Below are 22,174 nucleotides of genomic sequence, written 5' to 3'. Positions count from 1 at the left end.
AAGGGCCAGTAACTCACTGTCCAGACCCTACATTTTTGAAAGTAAAAGGAGACTCTCTTAAAAATCATATCCTAGGTAAAATGAGACATAAGACCCCCCTCCTTAGAAACCAAAATAAAGATTTTGGACTTCATTCTAAGTGCAAAAAGAAACCACTGAAGGTTTTAAGCAAAGAAGTTTTATAGGATGATTTGCAAAGAAACACACTTGCTGCTTTGGGGGCTGTGGATTGGAGGGGAGAGCATGTGGAAATGGGAAGAGCGAGCCTAGGACAGTAATCCAGATGGAATGGATGGCAGTCAGCTGTACAAAGTTATTGACAACAGAGACAAAAAGAGAATGGGTCGAGATTATATTTGGGGGCACCTCGCTGGCTCAGTTGGTAGGGCGTGTGACTCTTGATCTCAGGGGCGTAAGTTCAAGCCCCATATTGGGGTAGAGCTTACTTTTTTAAGACTAAATTTTGGAGACAGAATCAACAACTGATGCACAACTAAGTGAGGAGAAGAGGGGAATCAGGTTTGTTCCTGGTTTTCTGTTTGGAGCAGAAGGGAGAGAGTGGTGGCAAGGATGTAGTGGACCTTTGCCATTCTTTGTAGCCTATCAGAATTCTATGCCATTTTTCTCTATTTGGGCAACTCCCCACATAATAAAACGTTGATGGCGCAGGATTTGTCTCCTACTTGCCTATTACAGATACGAGAATGACAGGTATTTCCTTTTCTAGCCTCCCTTGTGACTAGAGCACAAGCACGTGCTAAGCGGTCAGGAGCTAGACCCTTCCATCCCAGCCAGGAGTGAAGAGGCAGGACGAGGAAGTCTGACGGCAGCAACCGAGCCGTCGGGCTCCAGTGCGGGCAGCGGGGAAGGGACGCTAGAGTGGAGCAGCCACAGCCAAAGCTACACACCTACTGCTCGGCACTGCTCGGCGGTCCCGGCCCCTTCGGACCACGTCTATCGCCTAACTTAGGGGCTATTAAAAGTAGCCCTAAATGTGGTCTCCAGCAATCCCAGTTCTCCCATAAGCTACACGGTAACCTAGTATATTTTACACATGCATGTGCACACACACACACACACATGTTGCTGCTAAAAAGCAGAAATTTGTATCAGGAGTGGTTATCAGCCATAGGACTTCAAGGATTAGTTTTTGGGCTTTGGGGGTTAAAGGCAGAATTCTGCAAGTATTAAGGGACACGAGTCTAGTATCCTATGGCATCTTGTGGAGAAGCACATTGTCACCTGTCACCTAGAATGAAGTGCCCATGAAATGGCTTTGGTGTTTGCTGCCACAGAAGTGTATGAAGGACACATAAAAGGACATGTGTTAAAAATCAATGTACCATTATGGTTTGTCAGTGGTTTTTCCTTCTTGGTAGTCATAAAATAGTGGTGCTTCTTATAATTGATCATGTCATAATGTTTTTTTGACAAAAGAGATGAGATTGCTGAGGGGGCGACACCAGCATATTTGAGGAATTAGGGGATGGGGAATAGGGTGGTGAATAGCTTACTGTGGTGAATACCATAAAACAGGGTTTCTTTTTTTTTTTTAAAGACTTTATTTATTTATTTTGATAGGAAGATAGTGAGAGAGAGCACAAGCAGGGGGAGGGGCAGGCAGAGGGAGAAGCAGGCTCCCCACTGAGCATGGAGCCTGATGAGGGGCTTGATCCCAGGACCCTAGGTTCATGACCTGAGTCGAAGGCAGATGCTTAACTGACTGAGCCACCCAGATGCCCCAAAACAGGTATCTTAAACCCTAGAATTACTGACTTTTTTTTGGCTAGGGTATTTATTTGTTATAGGAGGTTGTCCTATGCATTATAGGATATTTAACAATATCCCTGGTCTCTGTCCACTAGATGCAAGTAACATATATACATATCTCTCCCCAGTTGTGACAACCAAAAATGTCTTTATATATTGCCAAATATCCCCTGGAAGAGACAAAAATCACTACCAGTGAAAACTGGCTTAAAGAACGAGAATAACAGGGGTGTCTGGATAGCTCAGTCAGTACAGCATGCAACTCCTGGTCTTGGGGTTGTGAGTTCAAGCCTTAGGGTGGATGTAGACCTTACTTTAAAAAAAAAGAAAGAAAGAGAACAAATTCTAACTCCTAAATCCTCCTATCAAAGCACAGACTGAAAACCAGAGACTTTCTGAGACTACAGTGAAGGAATCTCATACTGTTTGCAGTTGAAGAACAGAGAAGACCAAAAGACAATGTAAAAGTTTGATCCCATGAGTTGCCAAATTACAGTGTTAGTTTAATTCATAACTTCACTGGGTCTCTTATGTGAAAAAGGACTTTGGAAATTGGAATGGTGACCTATGAGAGGACGCAGAGGAATCCGAGTATCCAGAAGTCCCAATGTGCAATGGAGCTCACTTGCCAGTGTCCTCAACTGCTGTTCTCCTGTTCCTACCTTGCTTGAAAACTCTTAACAGGCTCACCTGAGCTCACTGACACAGAAAGCCACATCTCCTCATCATCTCTTCGACTTCACTTTTTCCAAACCTATAACAACAGACTCCAGTATGCCCCAGAAAGGCAGAGTCTGCCCCAGGAGAAGGCTTACACACAGAAATATCTGGAACGGGGGCGCCTGGGTGGCTCAGTCATTAAGCGTCTGCCTTTGGCTCAGGGCATGATCCCGGAGTCCTGGGATCGAGCCCCACATCAGGCTCCTCTGCTGGGAGCCTGCTTCTTCCTTTCCCACTCCCCCTGCTTGTGTTCCCTCTCACCTGCTGTCTCTCTGTCAAATAAATAAAATCTTAAAAAAAAAAAAAAGAAATATCTGGAACAACTCTAGCAAATATGGATGGTTACACAATACGAGTGTGCTAGACCAAGGACGTGTAATCACATCAGGCTGACTTTATCAATATGGGTATGCATACCAGAGATTTTGGATTCAATATGCTGAGTTAAGCAGCTAGAAGTAGTAGTTCTAATCGTTTCCTTAGTTGGTGAACTGAAACATGGACTCAATGGTAGCCTACATTAAAGTTTGCCAAAAATTCCCTGGGATAATGAGTAAGAAGAAATCCAAAATCTTAGCGAGATAGAAGTGTTAGAACAGCCTATCACGGGGGCGCCTGGGTGGCTCGGTTGGTTAAGTGTCTGACTCTTGGTTTCGGCTCGCGTCATGTCCTTGTGGTTGTGGGATTGAGCCCCACACTGTGCTCTGCACTGGGCATGGAGTCTGCTCTGCGCTGGGTGTGGAGTCTGCTTCAGATTCTCTCTCCCTCTCTCTGCCCCTCCCTTGCCTGCTCGCAGGTGTGCACTCTCACTCTTTTTCAAATAAATAAATAAATGAATCTTAAAAAAAAAAGAATGCTTTATCACGTATAATCTGCTCACTCACTTTTTTCCTTAGAAGAGCTCAAATGACACCTGCTTCACCAAGGCAGTATTGAGAAATACTGTTATTTCATGAGTTCTAATATGCACATCTTTTCGTGTCTGTGAAATGAGGATGTTTTATAAGTTACTGTAGGTCACACTTGGACAGTGATCTTTTTCTAAGTGGTTCATAAAGTAATAGTTCATCTTATCATTGATAGTATCTTGGATTTGATTAAATTCGGGATATTGTTGAGGAGACTAGTAGCACATTCTACGAGATCGTTGTGGCTGTTCTTCATTGGCCAGGTGCGCTCGTAGGAGATAATGCTGATTTCAGTGGGGTGCGCACCAGCTTCTTTGGGTAGCAGTAGAGACAAGGGTAGAATTCCATTTCTAGGGGAAAAGGTGGGTATAATACCATAATGGATGGCAGGACCAGCATGGTAATCAGAATAATCTAACAAAAGGAATTTTGGACAGGGGCTAATAATCATGTGTTCTTTGGGGGCAGGCCACGAACATCCCCTCTCGAGGCGCAGCAAACTGTGACCTGTGTCAAGTCACCACAGTAGAGAACACAGCCAGCCACTCATCCGATTCCCAGAACTGAATCTTTCCACAGACTCAGGGTGCCCTGAATGAAGTATGTATTTGTTTCCAAGGCTGCTGTATCAAATGACCAAGACCTGGGTGGCTTAAAACAACATAAATGTATGCTCTCATGGTTCTAGAGTCTAGAAATCCAAAATCAGCAGGGCCATGCTTCCTCTGAAGGCACTCGGGAAGAATCTTTCTTTGCTTCTTTATGGCAATCTTTGGTATTCCTTGCCTTGCAGTTATATCCCTTCAATTTCTGGCTCATCATCACGTGGCCTTCTTCCCTGTGTGTCTCCCCTTTTATAAGGACACTAATCTTTGGATTTAGGGTTCACCCTGATCCAATATGACTTAAGCCAGTATGATCTTAACTTGATGATACCTGCAAAGTCCCTATTTCCAAATAAAGTCCCATTCACTCGTACTGAATACTGGGGATTAGGACTTGAACATATCTTTCGGGGAGGACACTATTCAGCCTCCTAATCTGCTCCCCCACCCCCACTTATTTCACTATAAAAACCAGGGTTCTTAGTTTCAAACCTTAGAAATCAACTCCGTCCGCATTCAGCAGAAACTGGAACCCTGTGTGCACCTTGGTCAAGGCTTTCTATGGTCTCCTTTGCAATGGGCTCTGTGCCTAGCGTCCCTGTCCCCACCACCCGTGACCACATGCGAGGCCTGGGAGGGGTCAACGCCGAGATTTCTGCCAGCCCACGAACAACAGCAAGGCAGCCACGTCCTCCAGCGGCTCGCTCGTGGCCGCCCGCAGCTATTACTGGCGCCGCCTGGGTTCCCTTCCAGTAACAGCTCCTGCGGAAGTGCAGAGGATCCTGGGGAAGCCATCTCTCACCACCCCCGTTTCCCCAAGGCCTACCCGGTCACTGGTAGGCAAGCTGATTTTTCGGGAAGTCACTCTCCCATTCATGGCCACAGTGCTAGAGTCCCCAGAATGCTTGGAATCTCCCCAGGCCTCCAGCAGCATGACCACCTGTGACTTGGCTCCGGAAGCCATGAGGAAGCAGCCCGGTGGCCAGCCTGGCAAAGCCAACACTGGGCCCCAATCCTGAGTCGCCACCAGCCACCTGGCTTCGGGAGGCACTAGGCTCATTGGAGCCCCTCCCCTCCAGACTAGGCAGGCTGGTTGGGTTCTTTTGTTTGTTTGTTTGTTTGCAGTTGGGTTCTTTTATATCAAAACAGCAAAACACCAAAAAGGAAATTGAGAGAACCCCAGTCTTTACTCTTTACTATCCAAGCCACATGCAAGCCTTCCTGACACCCTGTAACTATGTGCCTTCCACCACGTGGAAAATAAACTCCAAGCAGCCAGTTAAAAACAAAAACAAACATAACCATTTTGCTAACAGAATCACTTAAGATGGCTAAAGAATCAGGCTTAGGGGCACCTGGGTGGCTCAGTCGGTGAAGCGTCTGCCTTCAGCTCAAGTCATAATCCTGGGGTCCTGGGATGGAGCCCCGAGTTGGGCACCCTGCTCAGCAGGGAGCCTGCTTCTCCCTCTCCTCCCCACTTGTGCTCTCTCGCTATCTCTGTCTCTCTCTCTCTCTCAAATAAATAAAATCTTAAAAAAATATATTCAGGCTTACGTCAGAAACCATACCCAAGGGGGGGCGCCTGGGTGGCACAGCGGTTAAGCGTCTGCCTTCGGCTCAGGGCGTGATCCCGGCGTTCCGGGATCGAGCCCCACATCAGGCTCTTCTGCTATGAGCCTGCTTCTTCCTCTCCCACTCCCCCTGCTTGTGTTCCCTCTCTCGCTGGCCGTCTCTGTCTCTGTCAAATAAATAAATAAAATCTTTAAAAAAAAAAAAAAAAAAAGAAACCATACCCAGGGCCCGTCTCCTGCACTTGTGTGGTGAGGACATCATTTCTACCACCATGGAGCATGGGTTATTCAGTGTGCACCACTGACACCATTAGTACTGGATACTGGATTTCATTTCTGAGATCTAAGGCTTTAGGGATGCTGTCAGGAAGAGCACTAGGAGGCACCACAGGTATCCTCTGGCTTCCAACCGTATTCCTCCCTGCTTCGCTATGTAGCAGCACGTAGGATTCCCAGTAAGATGAGTAAGTCTTACAAGATTAATGCTCCACTTACTTTGCCTGTGAGTGAGTTTCTTGGTGAAACCCTATGCTCTGTGGAATATCATGACCATGAATGGTATTGCCGACAGAACATGGCAGGTGGGAAAACACATTCAGATCCAGAACGTGTCCATTTTAGCCTCCCTACATCGTGGCCACTTATTCATGAGCCCACAGAGCAATCATGTAGGTGAATGGAGGAAAAACATAACTGACAGGCAAAATGAGTATCTTGTCCATCTGATTATCAAAAGTGAGATAAAAATGGGCGCCTGGGTGGCTCAGTTGGTAAGCGCTGCCTTTGGCTCAGGTCATGATCTTTGGGTCCTGGGATCGAGCCCCACATCGGGCTCCCTGCTCAGCTTCTCTTTGTCCCTTTGCCACTACCCCCTCTCCCACTCGTGCTCTCAACTAAAATCTTAAAAAAAAAAAAGAAGTTTAAAGACTGAGATAAAAATCCTTGCATTCCAGATCTATCCCAAGAGGTCCATCCATATGCCTCCTCCATAAACTTCCTTGCAATGATTCTCTATTCTTGTTCCTTCTACGTTCCTAACCTTCTATCTAAAAATCATTAGCTACTGCCTGTGAATCTGGTCAGATCCTCACCTACAAACAAACAAACAAACAAACAAACAAACAAAACTGACCATGAAATATACTATTCAAAGTTCTGCCCATTGAAATAACTTTCTTTCCTTCCTTACTATACTTCAGTGTCTCCCCTAAACAAGGCTGTTACCCCACATCAGTCCACTCTTGCCTGGCTCCAGCATATTATATACATAAACAGAACTTGGCTTTATTCACTCCTCAGACAACTGATCACAGGGAACTAACCTCTTTGGGACCTTTGGGGATGAGTTGAGGGAAAAGTAGCAGTATGGCAGGAATAGGCATGCTGAGGGCATGAGCCACATTGCAATTTACAATGTATCCTTCCTTAGGACCTGCTCAGATCTGGTCCTGTACATACTCTTCAACTTCATAATGGAAAGATGCAAAATAACCCCCCCCCCAAAAAAATAGGAGGAATGAAACAATAAAGGCAGAAATTAGTGAAATGTAAAACAAAAGACAATAGCAAATATCAACAAAGTCAAAAAGTATTCTGTCTTTTTAAATATAGGAAATTTATTATTTTTTTTATTACTCATTTTTCTTAAGTAATCTCTACACCAAACATGGGGCTTAAACTCATGACTCCAAGATCAAGAGTTGGATGCTCTAACTAAGCCAGCCAGATGCACCCAAAACAGACTTTCTTTAAAAACTAGTAACATAGTAATGACTTTGGTGAGGTTGATCAAAGGGAAAAACAACCCAGAATGCATAAATACAAAATACAAGGTATAAAAATAATAAAAGATATCTACAGCATAGGCTATTATAAGCAAATGCTGATAAATTTGAAGCAAATTAGATGGACACATTCCTAAGAAAATACAACTTACCAGAGTGACTCAAGAAGAAATAGACATAATAATTTGTCCTATATGCATAAAGAAATCAAACTGGTAGTTAACACTTTTCGCATATAGGGAATCTAAGCCTGGATTCAAGGACCAAATAATTCTAGGCTCTTACATGAACTTCTCTATAGCATGGTCTGTTCTGCCTTAACAGGTGTGTCTGTTAAAAGAACTAGGTCATACACAGTGGTCAGTCAACAAAACACAAAGTACACACCAAAGAAAAAGACTGATAAATTTGGCTTCATCAAAATGAAGAATCTGTGTGCATCAAAAGAATCCCAGGGGCGCCTGGGTGGCTTGGTTGGTGAAGCCTCTGCCTTCAGCTCAGGTCATGATCCCAGGGTTCCTGGATCGAGCCCCGTGTCAGGCTCCCTGCTCAGTTAGGAGGAGTCTGCTTCTCCCTCTACCCCTGGCTCATGAGCTCCCTCTCTTCCTCTCTCTCTCTCTCTCTGTGTCAAATGAATAAAGTCTTAAAAAAAAAAACAAAACAAAACAGGACTTCCAGTTTCAGTCAATGAGAACAGAGAGCCAGAAAGAACACTTCTCCCACCCTTACAGCAAGAAAAAGCTAGAGAAACAGAAAATTAATTACTTTTCTTGAACCACCGGAGAACAGAGGTTGTGGGCAAACAACTCTTCTGAAAAGTGGAGAAAGGCAACTGCAGGGAGAAATGGGACCCAAGCATTTGTGTGCATGGGACAGAGTTCAGTAAGAAAATTAATGGTTGCTAACGGCTTAGTATGGGCTAGTGTGAAGCCCGGGGAGCAGCAGACACAAGAAGGTCCCCACCCTGTGTAGGCTTTCTCCCCCCAGGAATCCCACCAGGGCCTCATGAGGAAGCCTGGGGAGAACCCTGAGAAAGCTCCCCCGTGGGGCTGGCTAGGGGAAGAAAACAGTAGTCACTGCTGAAACTCCATATAGGCCCAAGCCCCCAGGGGAAAAAAGCCTTACTTTCCGGTGAAGGTCAACAAAATCTGTAGCCTGAGGAACACTGGTGGAAACCCACCAAAGTTGGGGAAGGAAAATGATAGCCACCAATGAGACCCTGCCCAGATTCATCTCTCCTATTTCTTCTAGGAAACAGAAGCATTAAACTGCAGGAGAAAGGCAAAAAATTACAGCCTGAGGGCACTGATGGAACCCCATTGCAGCTGGAAAAGGGAACAGGAAAAATAAAAAAGCTCTTTACCCCTGGGGAGGGCAGGGATACGTGCTAAGTCCAGCATAACTTCTAGAAAGAGGCACAGGCACCAATGACGACCACACCCTCAAGCCCCAGGTTCCAGCGCCTTTTGTAAGAATCACGTTCAAGCAAAACATCAGAGAATGTCCTCCCTACCACTAACCCAAAGTGCTAGCAATATCAAGTGTGAAGTAAAAATAAGTTGAATAGAGGCGCCTGGGTGGCCTAGTCGGTTAAGCATCTGCCTTTTTTTTTTTTTTTAAAGATTTTATTTATTTGACAGAGACAGCCAGCGAGAGAGGGAACATAGGTGGGGGGGGGGGGGGAAGAGGCAGGCTCCCAGTGGAGGAGCCTGATGTGGGGCTCCATCCCAGGACTCCGGGATCACACCCTGAGCCGAAGGCAGATGCTTAAGGACTGAGCCACCCAGGCGCCCCAAGCATCTGCCTTTGGCTCAGGTCATGATCCCAGGGTCCTGGGATCCAGCCCCGCGTTGGGCTCCCCACTCAGCAGGGAGTCTGCTTCTCCCTCTCCCTTTGCCTCTTCTCCAGCTCATGTTCTCTTTTGCTCTCTCTCTCTCTCTCTCTCTCAAATAAATAAAATTTAAAAAAAAATAAGTTGAATACAGCTGGAAGGAATTGTGAAAGACAGACTCTCTGCAGAGCAGCAGAGAGGGAAGACTTACAGCCAAATGGGGGGACAAAGAGGTATCACTTGGGGGATTTGCAGCCTGTGGTGCAACAAGTTTTAAACGCAGCCCAACTCCTGACTAGATTAACACAAATCCTCACACTGAAGATGCAGCAGAAGAAAAGCCATGTGCCAGGTCTGGACGTTTCACGGAAGCAGAATCATACAATCAAGAGTCTCTCATGACTGGCTTTTTCCAGTTTAGTTTCACCCGTGTTAAAGCAGGTGTCAGTTCTGTGTTTCTTTTGGCCGCTGAGTGATACTCCACTGTATGGACATACCACATTTTGTTTATCCGTTTATCAGTTGATGAACGGGTGGGTTGTTTCAACTTTTGGCTCTTTGAAGAATGCTACTATGGACATTTGTGTACAAGTTTCTGTGTAGACATATGTTTTCATTTCTCTTGGATATATGCTTAGGAGTGGAATTTCTAGATCATATGGTAACTCTGTATTTAGCATTGAGGAACTGCCAAACTGTTTTCAAAAGTGACTGCACCATATTACGTGCCCACGAGCAGTGTATGAGGGCCAATTTCTCCACCTCCTCACCAACAACTGTTATCATCTGTCTTTTTCATTACAGCCATTTTACTGGGCATGAAGTGATATCTCGTTGTGGTTTTAATTTGTATTTCCCTAATGACTAATCAAACACAGCAATATATAAAAAAGGATAATACATCATGATCAAGCAAGGTTCATCTCATGGCTAATTCAGTACTTGAAAAGCAATCAATGCAATTCACCATATTATCAACAAAATGAAAAACCATCTGATCATCTCAATATATGCAGAAAAATCACTTGACAAAATTCATCATTCATTTATGTTTTTTAAAAAATCTGAGCAAACTAGGAATAGAAGGGAATTCTCCTAATCTAATAAATGGTATCTTCAAATTAAGCCAATAGCTAATATACTTCACATGGAGAGACTGAATGCTTCGCCCTTAAATTGGGGAACAAGGCAAGGATGTCCTCCCTCACCACTCCTATTTAACATTGTACTAGAAGTCCTAGCCAGTTCAATAAGGGGGGAACACCTCTTATATAACTTAAACTCAACAATAAAAATATAACTCATTTTTTTTATGTGCAAAAGATCTAGAAGGAAAAATTACCAAAGAAGATATACAGATGGCAAATAAACATATGAAAAGATGTTCAATGTCATTAGGCGAATGCAAATGAGAGCTACCATGCAATACCGTTACGCACCTATTACAGGGCTAAGAACAAGGCGACAAGGCCGAATGTTAAACAGGAACTCTTCTTTCTTGTTGTTGTTGTTAAGATTTTATTTATTTATTTGACAGAGACAGAGACAGCCAGCGAGAGGGAGCACAAGCAGGGGGAGTGGGAGAGGAAGAAGCAGGCTCATAGCGGAGGAGCCTGATGTGGGGCTCGATCCCATAACGCCGGGATCACGCCCTGAGCCGAAGGCAGACGGCTAACCGCTGTGCCACCCAGGCGCCCCTAAACAGGAACTCTTATACATTGCTAGCAAGAGTGCAAAACAGGACCGCCACCTTGGCAAACAGTGCAGCACTTTCTCTTAGTTAGGCATACAATCCCATACGACCCAGCAAGTGCATTCTTAGTATTTACCCCCAACGGGCTGGAAACTTGGGGTCACTCAAAAGCCTATATGCAAATGTTTATCACAGCTTTATTCATCATCAGACTGGAAACTACCAAGATATCCTTCAGCAAAGGAATGGAGAAAACAAGCTGTCATACATCCATACAATGACGACTTAGCAATAAAAAGGACCTATTGATTCATATTACAGGGATGAATCTGAAAGATATTTTAAGTGAAAGAAGCCAGAAGGCTAGAAGTGTTTGAGGTCACTTATAGGATATTATGGAAAAGGCCAAACTGTAGGAATAGAAAAGAGGTCAGTGGTTGAGGGAAAGGAGAAGAACTGACTTAGGACAATGAAACTGTTGGTGTTGTTTTAGACTTTTTTTTTTTTTTTAAGTAATCTCTATACCCAACGTGAGGCTTGAACTTACGACCCTGAGATCAAGAGTGGTGTGCTCCACTGACTTAGCCAGCCAGGCATCCCTGGAACTGTTATATATGTGTGTGTGTGTGTGTGTGTGTGTATGTGTGTGTATATATATATATATATATATATCACTGTGGTCATGGATACAAGACTGTATTTGCCGAAACCCATAGAATTGAATACCCCAAAGAATTAACTTAGCACAAATTTAGGGGAAAAAAAAAACCTGAGATGTTCAGGAAACCCTAGGATGCAATGGAGTCTATGAAAATAAATTTATGTTGCAAATGTATAAAATAACCTTACTGGAGGGATGGGGAACACAGTGGACCAAAGTCACTGAAAAATAGTTTATCGACTGGGTACTGTAAAGCTAGAGACAAAACAAACAGTGTACTCAACGGGATCAATTTCTTCCTCAGAAGAGTGTGGGTTGTCAATTAAAAATCTACGGGGACGCCTGGGTGGCTCAGTCGGATAAGCGTCTGCCTTCGGCTCAGGTCATGAACCCAGGGTCCTGGGATCGAGCCCCGCGTCGGGCTCCCTGCTCAGCGGGGAGCCTGCTTCTCCCTCTGCCTCTGCCTGCTGCTCCCCCTGCTTGTGCTCTCTCTCTCTCTCTCTCTGACAAATAAAATAAAATAAATCTACTCTGTGTATACCGAGGTTGGTAAATACGAAAATAAATGATGACTAACATAAACCAGGTTTCTCACTGTCAGAGAAAGAAGTGGCAAATAGGCAAGGCAGGTGGGGAGGAAGCTACATGAACCTGGGAAGTTTGATTAGTGACAGATGTCAGTACGAACTCATGTGTTAACACACGCATACAGATAAAGAAATATACAGACAGATGTGTGCACACACAGGTGAGGACACAAACATATATTTCTTAATTCTCCACTGAGAGGGTCTAGAAGCCTCAACATGCCAGCAGTTATGAAGGATCCCCAACCATTCTCCAAAAACACGAACCAGGGCTCTTTGGAGAAATGGCTTGATTCTAGTGCTGATGTAGGGAAAATGCAAGATGAGCCTGGGACATCTCGTAATGCCAGAAAGTAAAGAAGTACTTAAAAAAGAAGTGGGTCAAGTCCACGAGACCTAGGGAGCAACCTAATATACATTTCCTAATGTATATCATTGTTGAATCGCTGTGTTGTTCACCTAAAACGAATACACGGTTGTATGTCAACTCTACTTCCATAAAAAATAAATAACACAAAACCCCAGTCTAATCATGAAAAAAACAAAACAAAACAAAACAACCCAGCAGACACACCTAAATTGAAGGGCCATTCTACAAAACATCTGGCTAGTACTCTTAACAACCAGCAAGATTATGAACAATGAGGAAAGACAGAAAAACTGCCACCGATTGGAAGAGACTAGTGAGACATGCTGACGGAATGCAATGTATTCTGGAACAAAAAGACCATCGGGGGAAATAATGGTAAAAGGGGAATAAGATCTGTAGTTGAGTTAACAGTATTGTACCAGTGTTAATTTGTCAGTTGTGATAAATGTACCGTGGTTATGTAAGATGGTAATATTAGGCAAAGCTGAAGGAAAGGTATATGAAACTCTCTGCATCATCCTTGGAACTTTCTGGCACTAAAATTACTTGAAAAGCTTTTAAAAAAGAAACCAAAAGGAAAATGAAAAAGAATCAGAAAACAGTTACAACATATATAATCATAAAAGATTAGTATCTAAAATATCTCTTTTTTAAGACTTTATTTTTTAGAGAGAAAATGGGGGAGGGGCAGAGGGAGAAGAGAATCTTAAACAGACTCCCCGCTGAGCAGGGAGCCAGAGGCCCATGGATCCGTCCCCAGGACCCTGAGATCATGACCTGAGCCAAAACCAAGAGTCTGATGCTTAACCTCCTGCACCACTGAGGCGCCCCTAAAATATATTTCTTAAAAACTTCTGTATTTAAGAAAACAATAACCCAACAGAAAAAAAGACAATCAACTAAATTGGTATTTTACATAAAAAGTAGCACAAGGGGTGCCCAGGTGGCTCAGTCGGTTAAGCTTCTGACTTCAGCTTGGGTCGCAGGGTCCTGGGATCAAGCTCCACATGGGGCTCCCTGCTCCGTGGGGAGTCTGCTTCTCCCTCTGCCCCTCTACCCCACTCGTGCTCTCTCTCTCGATCTCTCTCTCTCAAATAAATAAGTAAAAATCTTATTTAAAAAGCCCACGAACGTCTAAAAATACGTAATTGGGGAAAGGCAAAATGAAGTAAGAATTATTTCATCACTAGATTGGCAAAATTTTGTAAAGTCAGACAATAACAAGTGGCAGCAAGAATACAGAATATAAACTGGTACAAACACGCTGGAAAATAGTACGGTGTTCCGAAGTGAAAGGTGCACGTGTCTCTCCATCTACAACTTCCAGTTGTACCACTCGGCATTTATCCTCGGGAGCCATGTATGATCAGGATGTGTTCATAAGAATGCCCCTGACAGGCGCCTGGGTGGCGCAGTCGTTAAGCGTCTGCCTTCAGCTCAGGGCGTGATCCCAGCTTTGTGGGATCGAGCCCCACATCAGGCTCCTCCGCTAGGAGCCTGCTTCTTCCTCTCCCACTCCCCCTGCTTGTGTTCCCTCTCTCGCTGGCTGTCTCTGTCAAATAAATAAATAAAATCTAAAAAAAAAAAAAAAAAAAAAAAGAATGCCCCTGACAGGATTGCTACATTGGCCCCATACAGGTATCAATGTTTGCCCACGGTTTGCCCAGATGGTATATTCAGGTATATTCATATGCTGGAATATGACACAGCTCTGAAAATCAGTGAATTGTGTATTATGTTATATACGTTACATAGTGTAATACCTGTATTTACAAGAATTAATCTAAAAATACTAAATAGAGGTGCCTGGAAGAACATGCAACTCTTGATCTCGGGGCTCTAAGTTCAAGCCTCATATTGGGTGTAGAGACCACACACACACACACACACACAAAAAAAAAACTTAAAAAAATACTAACTAAAAGAACAAGAATACTTAATATGATTTATATGATTATTTATTTATTTGACAGAGAGAGAGCACAAGCAGCGGGAATGGTAGGCAGAGGCAGAGGAAGAAGCAGGCTCCCTGCTGAGCAGGGAGCCCAATGTGGGGCTCGATCCCAGGACCCTGAGATCATGACCTGAGCCGAAGGCAGATGTTTAACCGTCTGAGCCACCGACGTGCCCCATATGATATTGTAATAGGGCTCAAAAATTGGCAAAGTGAAACAATATATTTTTAGAGATAGAAATATAGAAAATATTAAGATTCTACAGATAATTTAGTACTAATTTAGGACAACGGCTACTTCTAGAGGGAAAGGGGGAGATGCCACGGGGGCTTCTGCTCTCTCCCCGTGGTGCTGAATGAAGAGCCTCACCTGGCAGTCCCAACTTGCCCTTTCAACGGGGAACAGGGTAGGTGGAAACCTAACTAGGGCTGATTGAAGGGAAGTGCGTTTGTGTGTAGATAATATCAAACATTAGGTAGGAAAAGGAGCAGAGAAATCACTGGAAGGGGCTGGAATAGTAAAGAAAGTTTTGCTATTCTTTTCGAAGGCAGGAAAGGCTGAGAATGCTGTTTTGTTCCCTCTGTAATGTCTCTTGGATCCTTAAGATACAGAAGAGGATACAGGTGTGTAAATCCTCATTCTCCACCACCCCCGCCCCGTGGAGGACCTGACCTTCATTAGACGGGCAGACACTTCCCGCCTTTGAAAGGATGGGTACAGGCGTTAAGTACATTTGTCATTTTGGTAGCAGGAAGATTCAGTGTTCTCCATCAAGCCGCGCTGTTATAGATGAAATCATGTGCAAGGGAAAAGTAGGAAATGCTCATTTTGAAAGGGGGAAAGTGAGCCTACTAGAAAATGGTTCTTGAACTTCAGTGAGTATCAGAATCACCTGGAGCGCTTGTTAAAACCCCAAGTGCAGACCCCAGAGCCAGGGTTTCTGATTCAGCAGGTCTAGGACAGAGCAAGAGAATTTACATGTCTAGGGGCGCCTGGGTCAGTCTGGGATAGAGCTCCATGTCGGCCTCCCTGCTCAGGGGGGACTCTGCTTCTCCCTCTGCTCCTCCCCCACCTCCAGCTTGTGCCGTGCTGTCTCTCTCTCTCAAATAAATGAATAAAATCTTTAAAAAAAGAATTTATGTGTCTAACCAGTTCCCAGATGATTCTGCTGCTGCTGGTCAGAGGACTGCATTTGGGAACCACGGTACTAGAGAAGGAAAGGATGAATGCCAGGTGGTATTTGGTGCCAAACGGAGGCCTGGAATCACAAATTGAAAATTAATCCAATCAGCCGGCATGTGGTTTTACCCCAGCAGTGTCCTGCTTGGGCGTGCACACGGAAAAAGTGGAGGCAGAGTTCATGTGGAATGGGGTTTGCTAGGTGAGTACGCCCGCGGGACAGGGTGCAAGGGACTTGGTATTTGGGAGGTCGGGGTTACTGTGGTAGAGAGTGAGGACAGGAGGGATAAGGACAGATGGGGGCCGACAGCCACGAGGAAAGGATGGGTCACCAGACCAGCTGGATTAGGTTCAAGCATTAGGTCCAGGTGTCCTTGAACAAAGGATTTGGAAGGTAGAGAAACAGTGATCAAAGAATGCAATGCTTAGATTTCAGAGGTGGTGCAGTTTGGCGCAGTGGTCACGTTCAGGGTGTGAAACGGGTCACCAAATGAAGTGGAGATGGGAAAAGGTCTAAAAATGGGAGGCCAGGGTATCTCATTGTTTATACAAGTGGGTACTGAGGTCACCCAGAATTGAGAAGGAGAGGGAGGAGTGGGGGGCGGGGGAGTGGGGGACGGGGGAGCTGTCGAAGAGGTCAGAGGTAACAGCAACCGGGAGAGACCGTGAATCCGGTCCTGAAAGACCCGAACGGGTGCTGGGGGATGCACCAGCAAGGCGCCATTCCTTTGCACGCCTGTCTGCATAGGGGGAGTGGGAGGAGAAGCTTGGCCTGTCTTCTCCCCTGGGGAGAGGAGAACACTGCTCTCAGCCTTCGGTGAGGGCCTGCTTCCTCCCATTCCTGGCTACTGACAGACCTGGGGTGACTGGCGGCTATTAATAGCGGGAAAGGAAACTGGAAAGAATGCCCCAGGAAGAGGGCGTGTGGAGGGAGGGCAGGAAGGCAGTGAGCTGGGAGGGAGGGCCAAGCCTGGATACCAGTGTCCACCCCTCCTTCCTTTGTTACCACCAGCTCATCACCCCCAACTACACTTATCTCCAGGGAAATAACACCGAAAAAGCTGGGGGGTGGGGGTGGGGATAAAATGGCAGAAACCAGGTGGGATCAGCTGGGGTCTTCCCGGATTGGTGTGATAAAGGAAAGCACGCAAACTGGGAATCCAGAGATCTGAGCTTTCTGGTCCTGGCTCTGCCTCTGATCCCCCAAGGCCTCGGCCCCCCAGAAGCCCATGTGTTAAAAGGACAAGATTTCTAAGGTAGAAGCACTTTCCTAAGCATGACATAGGTAAGCCTGCTTTTGCTGTGACGACAGCCCTTTCAGAGGCCTTGCTCTCGGCATCCCTTTCCAAGAACAGACTGACCTCAAAACTCACTTTCCAGTTTGTGCCACTTGTTTCCTGACCCTCTCCCCTCCCAGGAGCCTGATGCTACCCCACGTGCAGCCTGGTTGAAGTCTGAGCCCCTCCTGGCCTGCTAGAGCCCACCTCTCTCAGACCCAAATCCTGCGGCCCATGTGGGATTGGTCTGCTTACTGCCAGGCTCCTGGGTGGTAGCTGCGAATTACAGCCACGTGGGCCAAATGGGGAGCTTTGGGAGGATGCAGGCCCCAAACTCAGATGCCCTGTCTCTGCACCACATTCACTCCCTTGCTCTCCTTGGTGTGCCCCCATGTTATGTCCCCACCTCTGTGCTTCCGTGTACCCCTCATTCCACGCAGGTCTTCACAAGTCCCCTTCCTCAGCCTTGTCTGGTCATCCTTCCCTGCCACCTCCCTGCCTCCTACTTAGCTTGGCACTCACTGACTTTCCCCAAGAGGTCTTTCTGGATTCTGCCCTCTGCCGCAGTGTGGGTCCTATCATTGGATGCTGTTTGCTCTGATGTTCTGCTCACCTGTCCTATACCCATCCCTTATAAATGCTTGTCCCTATGGCTTTAAGAAAGCCGGTCCCCACCCCACCCCCTCCACCTGAAGGTCCCAAACAAGAGTTGGTGAGGGTGGGGGAGGTGTGGAAGCCTGACCTGTGTGAACAGCATCAGCAAGGGGCTTGTGGGCGGAGGACAGCAGCTGGGAAAGGTCAGAGCTCTGAGCTGGGAGCCCGGGGAGGGGAAGAGGGAGGCTGACTCCTCTCGCCCGGTACCAACCAGCTTCAGCCTTCTCCCCAGGTCTGCACTGGGCGCTGGGGAAGCCCAGACCCTCTCTGTGCCTTGGATCCTGTGTTAGTTTCCTCTGGCTGCCATAGCAAATCCCCACAAATTGGGTGGCTTAAAACAAGTGAAATGTATTCTTTCACAGTTCTAGAGGCCAAGGTATGGCAGGCCTGCCCTCCCTCTGGAGGCTCCAAGGGAGACCCTTCCCTGCCTCTTGAGCCTCTAGGGCCGATCTCTGCCTCCTGGTCACACTCCTGTCGCCTCTCCTCTGTGTCTCTTACAAGGAAAACTGCCATTGGATTTAGGGCCCGCCGGGTCATCTCACCTCGAGATCCTTAGCTTAATTACAGCTGCAGAGACCCCTTTGTCCAAATAAGGTGATAATCACAGGTTTGAGGATCCCAAGTGCCTTTTTTTTTTTTTCTTTGCAGGGGTTGGAGGGGTAGGAGCAGGTAGGGTGGTATTTTTCGGCCTGCCACAGGTCCCCATCTGAAAAACCGGGATAATGACCTCTGGGGCTGTTCTCTATACCCCTCCAAACAGCCTGCTGCTTGGGCTGAGGGCCCCCGAAATGCATCTGGTCAGCTTCCCTGGCATAAGGGGTGCTATGGCCTGACTGGCTGTGTCCCCCAACCAAAGTCATCGGTTGAAGCCCTACCCCCTAATGGGATGGTACTGGGAGGCCTCTGGGAGGCAATTAGAGTTAGATGAGGTTATGAGGGTGAGAAGAGTGTCCTTACAAGAGGAAGACCAGAGCTTCGCCTCTCTTTGCCATGGAAGGACATAAAAGGTGGCCATCTAGAAGCCAGGAAAAGGGCCCTTACCACAACCCAGCCCTGCTGCCACCCTGATCTTGGACTTCCCAGCCTCCAGAACTGAGAGGAATAAATGTCTGTTGCTGAGGCCTCCTGGGCTCACTTGTAGCGGCCCACACTAAGACAAGGGGCTGGGGGTGGAAGTTAGTAATGAGACTAGAAATGGCAGGAAGGGCTGCTCCAACTGTCTGGGGAAGGGCAGGGTCCCGGCTGCCCTCACCAGCTCACTGCGGCTGAGTGGTCAGGCAGACATGTGTGGCCACAGGTCCTGGTCTACCCTCCCTGCCCCTCCCCCGGGGTCCCCATGGCTCTGTCGGCCCCACTATGAGCCTGTCTTCTTGGTGCCTCTAGACAACAGGACAGTACCCCAAAGGGTTATCAGGCCTGGCTCCTCGGCACTGGCTCTCCCAGAGGGGCCCAGGGCTGCCCCCTCAGGGGAGATAATTCCGGGCATTCTTCAAATCTAGAATTGTTCTGCCCTTATCAGCTTGTTTCAGCTGGGCTGCCCGACACTCGCTCTCAGGGTGGGGCCCTGTCTGGCTGTTTCGCTGGGCAGGAGAGGGCTGCCACTGTCCAGCGTGGGTGTCTCTCCGCAATGGAGAAAGGCAGGCTTCACTTGGGTATACTCCTCCCTGCAGGGGAAGGCACCACGGCCACAGGACTTCATCCCACCTCTTCTTCCCCAAGCTAGCAGTTCTCCCTTCTTTGCCGTCCCCTGCACCAGGAGTGCGGTCCAGAGCTCGAGGGTATCCAGCTCCTGCCTACACACAGCCCGGCTCGGTCCCACTGTGGCCCCTCTTCCTTCCCCCCACGAAAGCAGTACAGGGTGCTTGAGAGCACGCACCTAGGAGCCCCACCACCTGGATCCAAGCCCCCGTTCCCCCCACACACGGGTTGTGCGCCAGGCTCCTCGGTTCTTCCATCTGTCCAAAGTGAAGAGGAGCATAATAATAGTAACTAAATCCCTTTAAGTACTTAGAGCAGCGAGTACACATAGAAAGTGCCCTTTAGCAAGGGAGCCTGGAGTCATGCCCGCGCCACAACTCCCTGTTACAGAGCCACGCTGTTACCCTCTGGGGGTGCTCACCCCTCTAAGGCCTCGACACAGGGGAGGGTGGACACAAGGCGTCCTCAGACCCACCGGGTCTCTTCCTAGGCTTCCCAGTGCTGCGTGGGCCCTTAGGTGACAGCGTCAGGGTGACCTGGAATCTTCCTGTGGAAGGAAGAAGAGCCTGAGGCCCGGCAGGGGCCCAGCTCTGGGAGGTGTTTCCTCACCTCCTCAGACAAGCCTGGGGGAGAGCGCGAGCAGGGGCGAGGGAGGAAGAGGCTTTTCTGCTGGCAGCCTCCAGTTCTGCTCTGACAGCAACCCCAGACAGACAGACAGGCCAGGCAGCCCAAGACTCCCTTTGGGCCAGCTGGGCTCTGGCACCAGTGGGCAGGGGACCAGCAGGGAGATGCAGGGTGTGCCCATCTCTCCCAGGCCTGGGTCTCCTCCTCAGTGAACCAAAGCTACATCCCTTCTGCCTCCTTCCCCATCCCACCCTGAGGGGTGTGGGCACAGACGGAAAGAGTCTGGTGGAGTGTCTGCCCCTGGAAGAAGGCGGGGAACTCGCGTATTAAAATGTACTGACCACCCACTGTGGGCCGGGGCCTTTTATGCGGCATTGACACCTAATGCTGAAAAACTCCAGCGGTTTCTGTGAATAAACCGAGGTGAGAAGAGGTAACCTGTTCGATGCCACAGAAAGTGAGGGGTTGGGGGGCTTGGTGCACAGTCAGACCGAGGACCAGCTTTCTTTCCAGGGCCCGCTGTGGCGCCGAGGAAGACCAGGGGCCACACTTAAATCTCTTGGGTCTCGCTCTCCACTTGCAGAGTAATGACACTGTGACACAGTAATGTGTAACGGGTTATTAGCAGGCTTTCTCTCCACAGCTACTCAACCTCACTGTGGCCGGAAAAGCAAGCACAGGCCGCCTGTGAGCACACGGGTGTGGCTGTGTCCCAGGACAACTGCAGTCACACGCACAGGCGCTGAGCTGCACTTTGCGGACCCCTGATGTACGGGAGCCTCCTGGGTCTGGTGCTGGGCGTCGAGGTTTTTATCCAGCTGTGGACACAAGGCTGTGATTTCCCGAAAGAAGCCGATGAGAGCCACTTGTACCAGCCGACTATTAGAACCCAAACCACATGATGGCAGACTGGCAAAAAGCATTTGCAACTCATGCTACCAAAAAAAACCCCTAAATTGTTACCTACTCAAAAAACAAAAGAGAAAGAATAAATGAAAAAGATCTAAGAGCAAGCCCTGCCCTGGCAGGGTTCCCTCGCACCCGGAGCCCGCAGAGCACCCACCCCCAGCAGGTGCTTGCTGTGTTCCTGAGCTTGTGGCCACCTAGCGCTGGGCTCCCTCTGACCCCCACAGGAATGGCCAGGGCAGAAGGCAGCCAGCAGGCACACAGGTCAGGGCACCTAACTTGGTTCCCTTCCTCTTCTCCTCGGGGCTGGTTGCTCCTGGTCCGCAGAGCCTCTCTCCCTGGGCCGCCCCCACCCCCCGCACTGTCTGGGGCCTGGGGTTTGGGCTGCTGAGTTGGGTCAGGAGCCCCTCAGAGAACAGCTCCTCTCCTTTATCTTAACAGTGTTTCAGTGAAGAATTATATACATTCTGAGAACTGCACACATCACAGGTGTCGATGGAGCACCCCCTCCCCGGCCCCAGATCGCAGAACGGGACGCCCAATCCTGGAAGCCGGCTTGTTCCCTTCCAGCCACTGTCCATCCGCAAGGGTAAGCCCTCTTCTGACTTAAATATCATGGGCCAGTTTTGTGTCACTATCGATGGACGTCTGCGCCCGGCTTCTTGCCCTGGGCAATTTATTTGCACGATTCCTCCTTCTCGTGGCCTGCAGCTGTGGACTGCTCCCGCGTGGGGACATCCCACGATGTGCTCACCCACTCAACTGCTGGTGGGCGTTAGGGTGGCTCGCAGCACAGGGCCACTTGGCACGAGCTCACTGCAGTTCATGCCTTCGGCAAAATCTGTCTGCACTCACGCAGCGGCGTGCGGAGATGGGGCTGCATGGACAGGGCTGTTGCTGCAAGTCCCGCCATGTGTGGGGAAGGAGAGGCACCAGCAGGGCTGGCCCCGGGCCCCAGGTCCTGAGCCTCCCCATCCAGTGCCCACATGCCCCGCCCAACGGACTCTCCGGCCCTCCCCGTGTGGGCCACTCCACTCAGCCTGGGCATCCCAGTCTCATGCCCGCGCTGGCTAGCTGTCACTCCTATCTGGCTTTCAGGGGCTCTAGAGCAGCTCTGCTCTCTCCTTCCCTAGAAGACCGGCCTCAGGAGGCCTTAGTCTGCATGCGATTCTCAGAGGGGTGGCTCCAATGACCTCTGCAGTCTCTTCTGATGAGGGCACACCCGCATCCCACCCTCATCAGAAGCTCTCCAAGTGGGGGTCAGAAGGTGGAACCCCACCCCCACCCTGTACAGGACCGAGCTCCTCAGCAGAAAGCTTCTAAATACATTCTTTGGATTACTCATTATTCTAATTCTGTGGCTGAAGGCAGAGAGGTAAGA

The 22,174-nt window shown here is 48.1% G+C and overlaps 1 protein-coding gene and 1 pseudogene across 1 annotated transcript in view; one reads left to right on the top strand and one right to left on the bottom strand.

Moving 5' to 3' along the window:
• Positions 1-22,174, bottom strand: part of PODXL (podocalyxin like) — a 48,876-nt gene that overhangs the window by 11,811 nt on the left and 14,891 nt on the right. The window lies entirely within an intron of this gene.
• LOC123789494 (pancreatic progenitor cell differentiation and proliferation factor pseudogene) lies at positions 4,621-5,042 on the top strand (annotated as a pseudogene).

The sequence above is a fragment of the Ursus americanus genome, chromosome 3 (genome assembly GCF_024610735.1).
Source record: "Ursus americanus isolate L20-20 chromosome 3, mUrsAme1.1.p, whole genome shotgun sequence".
Lineage (NCBI taxonomy): Eukaryota > Metazoa > Chordata > Mammalia > Carnivora > Ursidae > Ursus > Ursus americanus.
The sequence above is the reverse complement of the archived record's forward strand: the minus strand, read 5'-3'. Positions and strand labels throughout refer to the sequence as shown.